Source organism: Pleurodeles waltl, chromosome 2_1 (genome assembly GCF_031143425.1).
Source record: "Pleurodeles waltl isolate 20211129_DDA chromosome 2_1, aPleWal1.hap1.20221129, whole genome shotgun sequence".
NCBI lineage: Eukaryota > Metazoa > Chordata > Amphibia > Caudata > Salamandridae > Pleurodeles > Pleurodeles waltl.
In genome coordinates this window covers 290419085-290428174 of record NC_090438.1, presented here as the reverse complement: position 1 = coordinate 290428174, position 9090 = coordinate 290419085, and the positions used below count along the sequence as shown (strand labels likewise).

At 47.2% G+C, this 9090-nt stretch overlaps 1 pseudogene; it reads right to left on the bottom strand.

The window, feature by feature from the left end:
• Positions 1-7358: 7358 nt before the first annotated feature.
• On the bottom strand, positions 7359-7454 carry LOC138270394 (U5 spliceosomal RNA; annotated as a pseudogene).
• Positions 7455-9090: the final 1636 nt, after the last annotated feature.

Here is a 9090-nt window from a genome sequence, read left to right as displayed (position 1 = left end):
ATCCTGCCCATACTGCCACATAGAGGAAGGAGGGAGCTGCTTCCTAGACGTCTGTGCCTGCAAAGGGGGCCACCTCGACTGTAGCCGGTGGCTTGGTAATGCTGCAAATTAGCTCATCTGGGACCCGTGCCCTCATGACCTCATGATAGACTAAAATGGCAGCCTGCGCATAGGCGAGTCCCAATCCCGTAGAAGAACCAACGTCATGCCGGGGAGGTGGCACGCCCTGAGGGTAAGGCTGCTCCCTGGCACATATGTGCAGGACTGAGCTAGCACTGGGGGCCTCGGGCTGATGTGAGGCTGGATGTGGAGACAGTGGGCTCCCAGCCTCTGGATGAATCAGGCCACGTCCTCGGCGGCCGGCCCGACACACTGTGGGGACCTGGCTCGTGGGTGGTTGAGGCACACTGGCATCAAACCTGCCTAAGGCCCAGGGCCATGGCCCCATAGCCACCCGACATAGCGGCCGGCGCTTGGATGCCCTTGGAGCAGCGAGTAAGCAGACATTGTGTGGAGGAGGGAGTGCACCCTGGAGGATGAAACTGCTCCCCCTACACAAATGCTTAGACTGGCGCTGGGGCTCCTGAGTCAACACAGAACTGGGCACATGAGCTGAAGGGAGCTGAGCATCTGGCCCCAGAGGAGTCAGGCCACGATCTTAGCAGCTGAAGGCATTGTAGCACGCTGATCTATGGGCGATTGGAGCTGGGCTGCTGTCGGTGAGCACACAGTGAGGTGGAAGTGCCTCCATGGGGAATGAATGGTAACCTGCAGAGAGGCGCGCACTGACCTTTCTTTCATCGAAACAGATTTCCCCATTACTTGGGGATGAGGATGGCATGGTGGTGCCAGCGGTGAGGAGGGGGAGGGCCAGCTTACACTCAGGCAAGGCCTGACAAGCAATGACCATGAAGTGGAACTGTGACCACCGGGGCCGCACCACAGATCTCAGACACCAAGGGGCATATTTAAGAAAAGTGGTGCTGCACTGTGTGCAGTGCCATTTTTCTTGCACCCTTTACCGCCCCCCACCACCACCATGTGTGCGCTGTATTTAAAATACGGCGCACCATGGCGCAGGGTAGGGGGCAATAGCATAATTTTTCACTATGCTATTGATATAGTCTGCAGGAGTAGCGGCAAAATATTGGCGCTACTCCTGCGAGTACATAGGGGCCCATTATAAATAATGGAAGCCCTCTTTTAATGCCTGCTCTAAGCAGGCATTAAAAGTGGCGTAAAAATATTTTGGCCCCTCTAACAGAAACCCCCCTTTGCATACATTTTGTCTGGCGCAGGCATAATGTAGCGCAAAGGGTTGAAAAGTGGTGCAATGCATGCCCTGCGTCACTTTGTAAATGTGGCACAAGGATTTTGGCCTCGTTAGGCCACATTAGCATTTAAAAAAATTACGCTAATGTGGCGCAAGGTGGCGCTAGGGGATTATAAATATGCCCCTTAGTTAATTTATCCTTCTACAGACACCCAAGGTGAAAAATAAAATAGACTTGGCAGAGGGCAGGAGTGGAGGTGTTTGGGAGTCCCCACCAAGTGGCACGAAAACCTTGACCCCGCAGCTTGCTCCATGACCACTTGAAGAGGTGAGCCCAGCCCCTGGAGGACTACAGCACAAGGTCTGGACACATGAAATTGAAAGTCTCTTCTAACAACAGCTAAATATTAGGAGGAGACTTGTCCCACCCTCTTCTACAGCAAAGGAGAATCACCACTATGAAACCTATTGGATCTCAAGGACAACTGCTAGACTAGCTTCAAACCAGAAGGATTTAAAGTGGCCAAGATTTAGCTGAAAATGATTCAGGGGTACGACATGGGCAAGTACATGAAAAAAAGGGATGGGAACTTTGGGGGCCCGGAACATATGCTGTCAGAGATGAGGGGGGCAACACCCTCTGCCCCCACACTCCAAGAGATGCGAGAGGCCATACCTGCACCCAGAGAGGCCCTTCAGGTCAAAATTGACACACTAAGCATCGATTTGGGTCTTCTGCACGACGACCACCAGCGCTTGGCAGAGAGGGTCACCACGACTGAGAGAGAACTTTCCGAGATGAACCCTGCAGTGGCGGTGATGAGTGGTTGCATGAACTTGGTTGAATATCACCTAACAGCACTAGAGAGCAGAGAGGAGGACATGAAGAACAGGGCATGCCACAATCATATCAGAGTGGTGGGGCTTCCCGATATAATCAAAGACTCAGAAATGGTGCGCTACCTGGAAGATTGTCTCAGACGTGCAGTGGCCCCAGAGGGCCTATCCCCATTCTTTGCCTTGGAGCGTGCCCACAAGGTACCGTTTCGGTCATTTTCACCAGGCATTTCCCTGAGGCCGTGGCGGCACGGTTACTTCACTTCAAGGATCGAGATTACATTCTACTGCAGGCTGCACTACGAGGAAAACCGACCCCGCTCTTGCCAAAGGAGACCATCTGCACTGAATGGACCTCCCTCTGAAGAGGAAGTGTGGAGAGAGTGTCGGAAGGTGGTCACTGCGGTTTCCTCCCTGGGAGGGTCGTCACCCGGTCCTGTGTCCCCATCTCAGGCCGCGAGCGAAGAGAGATCTGTTTGGACAGTGAGTCCCTTGCCTCAATGCCTTCCAGAGTGATTTTCCTGGTGATCCCGGTCATCCCAGGAACTGCCGACAAGCTCATCTAACGGACCATTCTGACGCCAGACCCAGCACTTTGTCTGAGATACTGGTGTTGAAAGAAAACTCTGTTCCCACATCGCCCGTTGTTGTTAATGCATTGGATATTCTAGGTGGATAGATCGCTAATGCTTTCCTGATAATATGTGTCATTGTGGGTCGGGTGGGTGTCTGAGATGTCCAAAGCCATGCGCTGTAGATTTTCCGAACTTTCACCCTCCCCCGCAAACATTTGCCTGAGCGTTCAAAGCCATGAACATGTCCGATTATTGGTTGTTTGACTGTTTGTGCGAATGGGTCACACCGCTTGTCCTGGGGATTGGAAGTTGGGACGTATTTATTTTAGTTACATAGGGGACTGTTTTATGTTGCATATGCCTGCTACACACCAGACTTGCTGTGATGGAGCTGCCCCTAGGGTGGGACCCGGACACCACACATTACACTCTTGATGGTTACCATGCTGGATTTTAAGATACTAACATGGAACATCAGGGGGATGTATTAGATGATCAAGGGCCATAAAGTATTCTTGCATCTTACTAGACAAGGGATACACATAGCTCTGTTGCAGGAGACCCACCTGGATGCCAAAGAGGGGCATGCCCTACAACACAGATGGAAAGGTCAGGTCTATTGCGCTACTTACTCAGCTTATGCGCATGGGCCCATATATGGATCAAACCCGGAGTGTCTTATCAGCATACTACTTCCATCATAGATCCTCTGGGGTGTTACATCACAATCATTAGGAGGCTAGATGGGTGGGAGATACTGATCGGGAGTGTTTATGGCCCTAACACTGACCAACTAGGGTTTGTGATGACCCTTTCCGAGCACCTGACTCCATTCCTTATTGGATCTGTCCTGCTGGGTCGAGACTTTAACTGTATCGCTGACACAACTTTAGATAGATCGCACCCCCCACTGCAGGACTCACCAACTATCCAAACCGCTGGCGCATTCGGGGCCTGGCAATAGGAATGGGGGCTAGTCAATTCTTGGCGAGCTCACCACCTGGAGGGCAGGGATTACTCCTTTTTCTCTCCATTACATGACTTACATATGCAACTGGACACCTTCCTGCGCTCACCAGACATCAATGAATTGACACATCTGCCTGAAGACCTCACAGCACAATCGCGGACCATAATCCCTTACTACCTTACTACTTGGACTTAGATGCTCACGCCTCTGACCCCCGGTACCCACATGGCGACTCAAACTGGACCTCCTGTAAGACCAGGTTTTTAAAGACACCATTGGCTCCGACGTAACAGCTCACTTTGAGGTAAATGAGGGACCCATGAGCTCACGACTCTTAGAGTGGGATGCCTTTAAACAGTGATTAGAGGATGATGCATTACAGTGGCCAGGGGTGTCCTCTGCACATTTCTTCGTGACAGTTAACGCAGAGCAAGAGCTGGGAATGCTAGAGCACAGGTGCCCAGATAACCCGGACCTCCAGACATTGGTCATCAAGGCCTGAGAGAAAGTAGCAGTAGAGGTCAAAAGGTTGTGCTCCTGTGATTACAAAGCATATGTAGCACATACACAGACTGAGGGTGATCGAGCAAGTTCCCTCTTGGCGTGGTTAGCGAACCCAGCAAAAAAAGGCTAAGTCATAGTCAAACTGTGCACACCTTTCGGCCACGCAGTCTATCACCAGGCTTGAATTAATCAACATTTTTGCAGCTGTTATGCGGACCTATACACAAATAAACTTTAGCCATATATGGCAGACATCCTATGTTTCCTGTCACATATAACCCTCCCATCATTATCAAGTCAAAAGTCGAAGGCCTTAGGACAAGCAATCACACTCCCTAAGGTGAAGGAGGCCATCACAAGCATGGCGCGAAATAAGACCCCTGGACTGGATGGTCTTCCAGTAGAATTTTACTTAACATATTTGGCAACATTAGGCCTAAGGCTGGTCAGCATGTAAAAGGAGGCCAGGAAAATTGGGAGTCTCTCCTCGTCGGCTCGGAAGGCCCTTATCGTTCCTCTCCTGAAACCGAGAAAATCAGCCACCGACTTAGCATCTTATCGAACTTTGTTGATGTTGTCAGTGGATTATAGGATCCTTAGCAAAATCCTATCCACACGCCTACTACTTCACATGCCTCACCTGATCCATCGAGATCAGGCAGGATTCAGTCCCGGACGACATATGGCCCTCAACATCCATCAACGATTCTCACTACTCAATGATGGCATTTATGATAAGAATAGTGCAGTGATTTACACTGTAGATATCAAGAAAGCACTTGATAGCTTAGAATGGCCACATCTATATGAAGTGCTATGTAAGTTTGGCCTTGGAGAGCGCTTCGTAGCCTGGACCTGATTACTCAAAACCATGCTGCGAGCAAGAATCAGCACAGATAAAACTGTTTTGGAAGATTATCGGGTGTCGAGAGGTGTTAGACTTGGCATCCTTGGTGTGATCTCCCCTAACCTTTTGCCTCTGTTTCCCAGGTTGCTGATGTGTGCTGGACTCTGTTTTTGCTGTTTTTGTTACTCTGGGCACTTTACCACTGCTAACCAGTGCTGAAGTGCAAGTGTTCCTATACAAAATGTGTATGTCATTTGTTCATCCATGATTGGCATATTTGATTTACTGGTAAGTCCCTAGTACAGTGCATTAGAGATGCCTAGGGCCTGTAAAACAAATGCTACTAGTGGGCCTGCAGCACTGGTTGTGCCACCCACAATGGTAGCTCTGTAAACATGGCTCAGACCTGCCACTGCAATGTCTGTGTGTGCAGTTTTAAACTGCCAATTCAACTTGGCAAGTGTACCCACTTGCCAGGCCTAAACCTTCCCTTTTCCTACATGTAAGACACCCCTAAGATAAGCCATAGGTAGCCCCATGGACAGCGTGCAGTGTATGTTTAAGGTAGGACATATACACATTTTTTTTATATGTCCTAACAGTGAAATACTGCTAAATTCGGTTATCACTGTTGCAAGGCCTATCCCTCTCATAGGTTAACATGGGGGATGCCTTTAAATATGATTAAAGTGTACATTCCCTTTGGGAGCGGATAGACACATGGCGTATGGGGTCTCTGAGCTCACAATTTAAAAATACATCTTTTAGTAAAGTTGATTTTAAGATTGAGTGTTTCAAAATGCCACTTTTAGAAAGTGAGCATTTTCTTTCTTAAACCATTATGTGACTCTGCCTGTTTGTGGATTCCCTGTCTGGGTCAGTTTGACAGTTGGGCTGTTTGCACCTCTCTAGACAGTGACACAAAGGGAGCTGGAGTGTCGCCTGATGAGCATTCTGTGCTAGGAGGGGGGAGGAGTGGTCACTCACACCTGAAAAGGCTGTGCCTGCCCTCACACAATGCAGTCTCCAACCCCCTGGTGGGTGCCTGGGGTCTGGCCTGGGCAAGGCAGAATTTCACAAATAAGAGAGACTTTTCTTTGAAGTAAGCCTACTTCAAAGGGCAAAATGGATATAAGAAGGGCACCCTAAACTACAGACTTTAGGTCACTTCTGGAAACCAAGAGGAACCTCTGCCTGGAGAAGAGCTGAAGAAGAAGAACTGCCCTGCCTGTGACTGTGCTTTGTGGAGCTATCTTGCAGTTGCTGCCTCTGCCTTGTGAAAGGGGACAAAGACTTGACTTTGTTGTGCATTCCTGCTTGTGAAGAAATCTTCAAGGGCTTGTCCTGAGCTTGCCTCCTGCTGTTGAAGTCTCAGGGCCATCAAAGACTTCCCCTGCCAGCACCTGGACTCTCTGCTGATACTCCTGCCCTGCCAAGTGGTGCCCTATCCAGTTCCTGGGGCCTTGACAGGTGAAGCTGGCAGGTCAAGCCTGAAAATCCACGCACAGACCGCGTGCAGAGAAATTTCCAACGCAACCTCTGAGAGCGGCTGAAGAACCGACAAGCGCCGCCGGCTCCGCGTCTGAAATCAATGCAGCACTTGCTGCGCGGCTAGGAGATCAACGCACGTGGCTGGAGAAACAATGTGCTGCATTGCTGACAGAGGCTGATATCGTTGCAACCCACGCAGTGGGGTTTTGCTATCACCGTGCTGCAGGATTTTCAACACAAACCTTGCTGGGCGTGGAAAAATGACGCTACGACTGCCCGGAACAGAGTGCTGCCCAGATCAATGCATCACTCCCCTGCAGGGAGGAAAAACTACGCACGCCGGTTCGACCGAAGAAGGAGAAACGACGCACGAGCTCGCTTGCGGGTGAGAAATCAACGCACTGCTTACCTTTTTCGATGCACACTCACCCGTGCGTGTCATTTTAACGCAACCCAGGTACTTTTCAACGCTAACAGTGTTTTATCTGTTTACCAAAGGATTTAAGACTCTTTTTGCTTTTTAATTAATAACTTGACTTGTGTATGATGGACTTTTGTCGTTTTGGTCTTGTTTTGTTTAGATAAATATTCTCTATTTTTCTAAACCTATGTTGTGTCATTTTGTAGTGTTTTCATTAAGTTACTGTGTGTGTTGGTACAAATACTTTACACCTAGCACTCTGATGTTAAGCCTACTGCTCTTGCCAAGCTACCAAGGGGGTAAGCAGAGGTTAGCTGAGGGTGATTCTCTCTTACCCAGACTGGAGTGAGGGTCCTTGCTTGGACAGAAGTAACCTGGCTGCCAACCAAAGAACCCATTTCTAACATATATAGTTATATTTTTGTTTACTAAATAAGAGTAACCCTGCATGGGTAGGGTTTTCAAAAAATTAGTTCCTCTTCACAGAAATCTTTTGTAAAAGGTGAAAGATTTATTCAGTTTGAAGAAAAAACTGAGTATAAGTTTCATGGCCACAGTCTGTAGCGCCAGGAAACACCGTACCACAGACTGTCAGGGTGATTTAGCTTACTAAGTTTATGTTAGAAAACCCTTTAAAATATAACCAATTTATAATTATTGTTGTAATTCGGTACATTGATAAAACACTTGTTGTCACAAAAAGAAACAACAGGAGGACTCAGAAGTGACACGGAATTATGGGTATGTAAATTTAGTCATAGGTCACGTGACAGGAAAGGCTGCACCTCAATAGTTTCCCCACCCACTCCACTTATTCTCTCATCTAGCACTGGGAGGCCGTAGGGTAGCCATGTTCTTTATGAATCCATCAGCATAAAACACATAAACATACGTATTTGTAGAATTTATTGGAGAAACCTGATGTAAATTTGATTCCAATTCCATATATCTTGATTGTAAAGTAGGGTGGAAATTCCTCACATTTATGAATAGTGAAAATAATGATTTCAAGAAAGGGAGAGTATTGGATTATAAAAGGACCATGAAGGGTTAGGTGAGGGGTTGATTTATTTGAGTATAAATGCGATTTTAGTCTATAAAAGGGAGTGTTTGTACTTTTTTCTAATCTTTTTTAGTTTCCAGTGTGATATAGAGGATTTAAAAATTTGGTGTGCAATTTCAACATTTCTGATGTGTCTTCTTTTGCACTGGGCTTGTGAGAACCCCAGCACACGCTGTTGGGCATCAAATGAGTGTTCTGGGAATATTATGGGGGATTCTAATCTCAGGAGAGTCCCCAAGACAAGGAGGATATATGTCATTATCTGTATGAACTTACTATCAGGAGTAAAACCTTAGGAACTAACATAGCTCATTACCATACCTACGCACTCCTTAGAACACAGCCTAGATGAGTATTTCATAACCATTTCCAAACCCTTACTTATAATGTGGGGAGACCATCTTATCATCCCTTTCAAAATCGCTTTCAACATCATCATTCTAGAACATCTTAACTCTAAAAGGAGTGCATTACTTGAGCACCAGTTACATTACATAATGACACATTATGTTTTTAGGCAGAGAAAGATTAAGTGATTTGCCCAGAATCACAGGATTTTGTGCCGACACTGAAACACAAACCTGGTTCTAGCAGCTCACTTTGTAAAAAGCCAGTGTTTTACATATCCTCCTGAGCAAAAGGGTATTAAGAAAGATCATGTACCCCACATCAAAAACACCCACCAAAATGACTCAAAGAGGAATCTGAAGCACTTCTCCCCATTAATAGATCAAGCAGTGAATGAACTGGTATCAAACAAAAAATCTAAACAACCAGCTGACCCTTGTCCCTGGACTATCTTCAAGCAAATCCTATCCATCAAGAATATAGCAGAAAACACACAAATGATTACCAATACCTTGCTCACAATGGGTGCCATACCAAAAGAGCTCACCTGTTCAACTATCAAACCCTTTCTAAAGAAACCTAGTCTATGTGTAAATAACCATGCTCATTATGGCACAAAAGAACAGAGAAGCAACCAGGCTCTGCTAACTGAAGAGACAGCCTCAATGTGGGATTCACTAACAACAATATCCTTTCAGGTGTACATGCTTGGCTTTCGCCCTTCCAGAGGGACAAAATATATTCTAGTGTCAACAAATAGT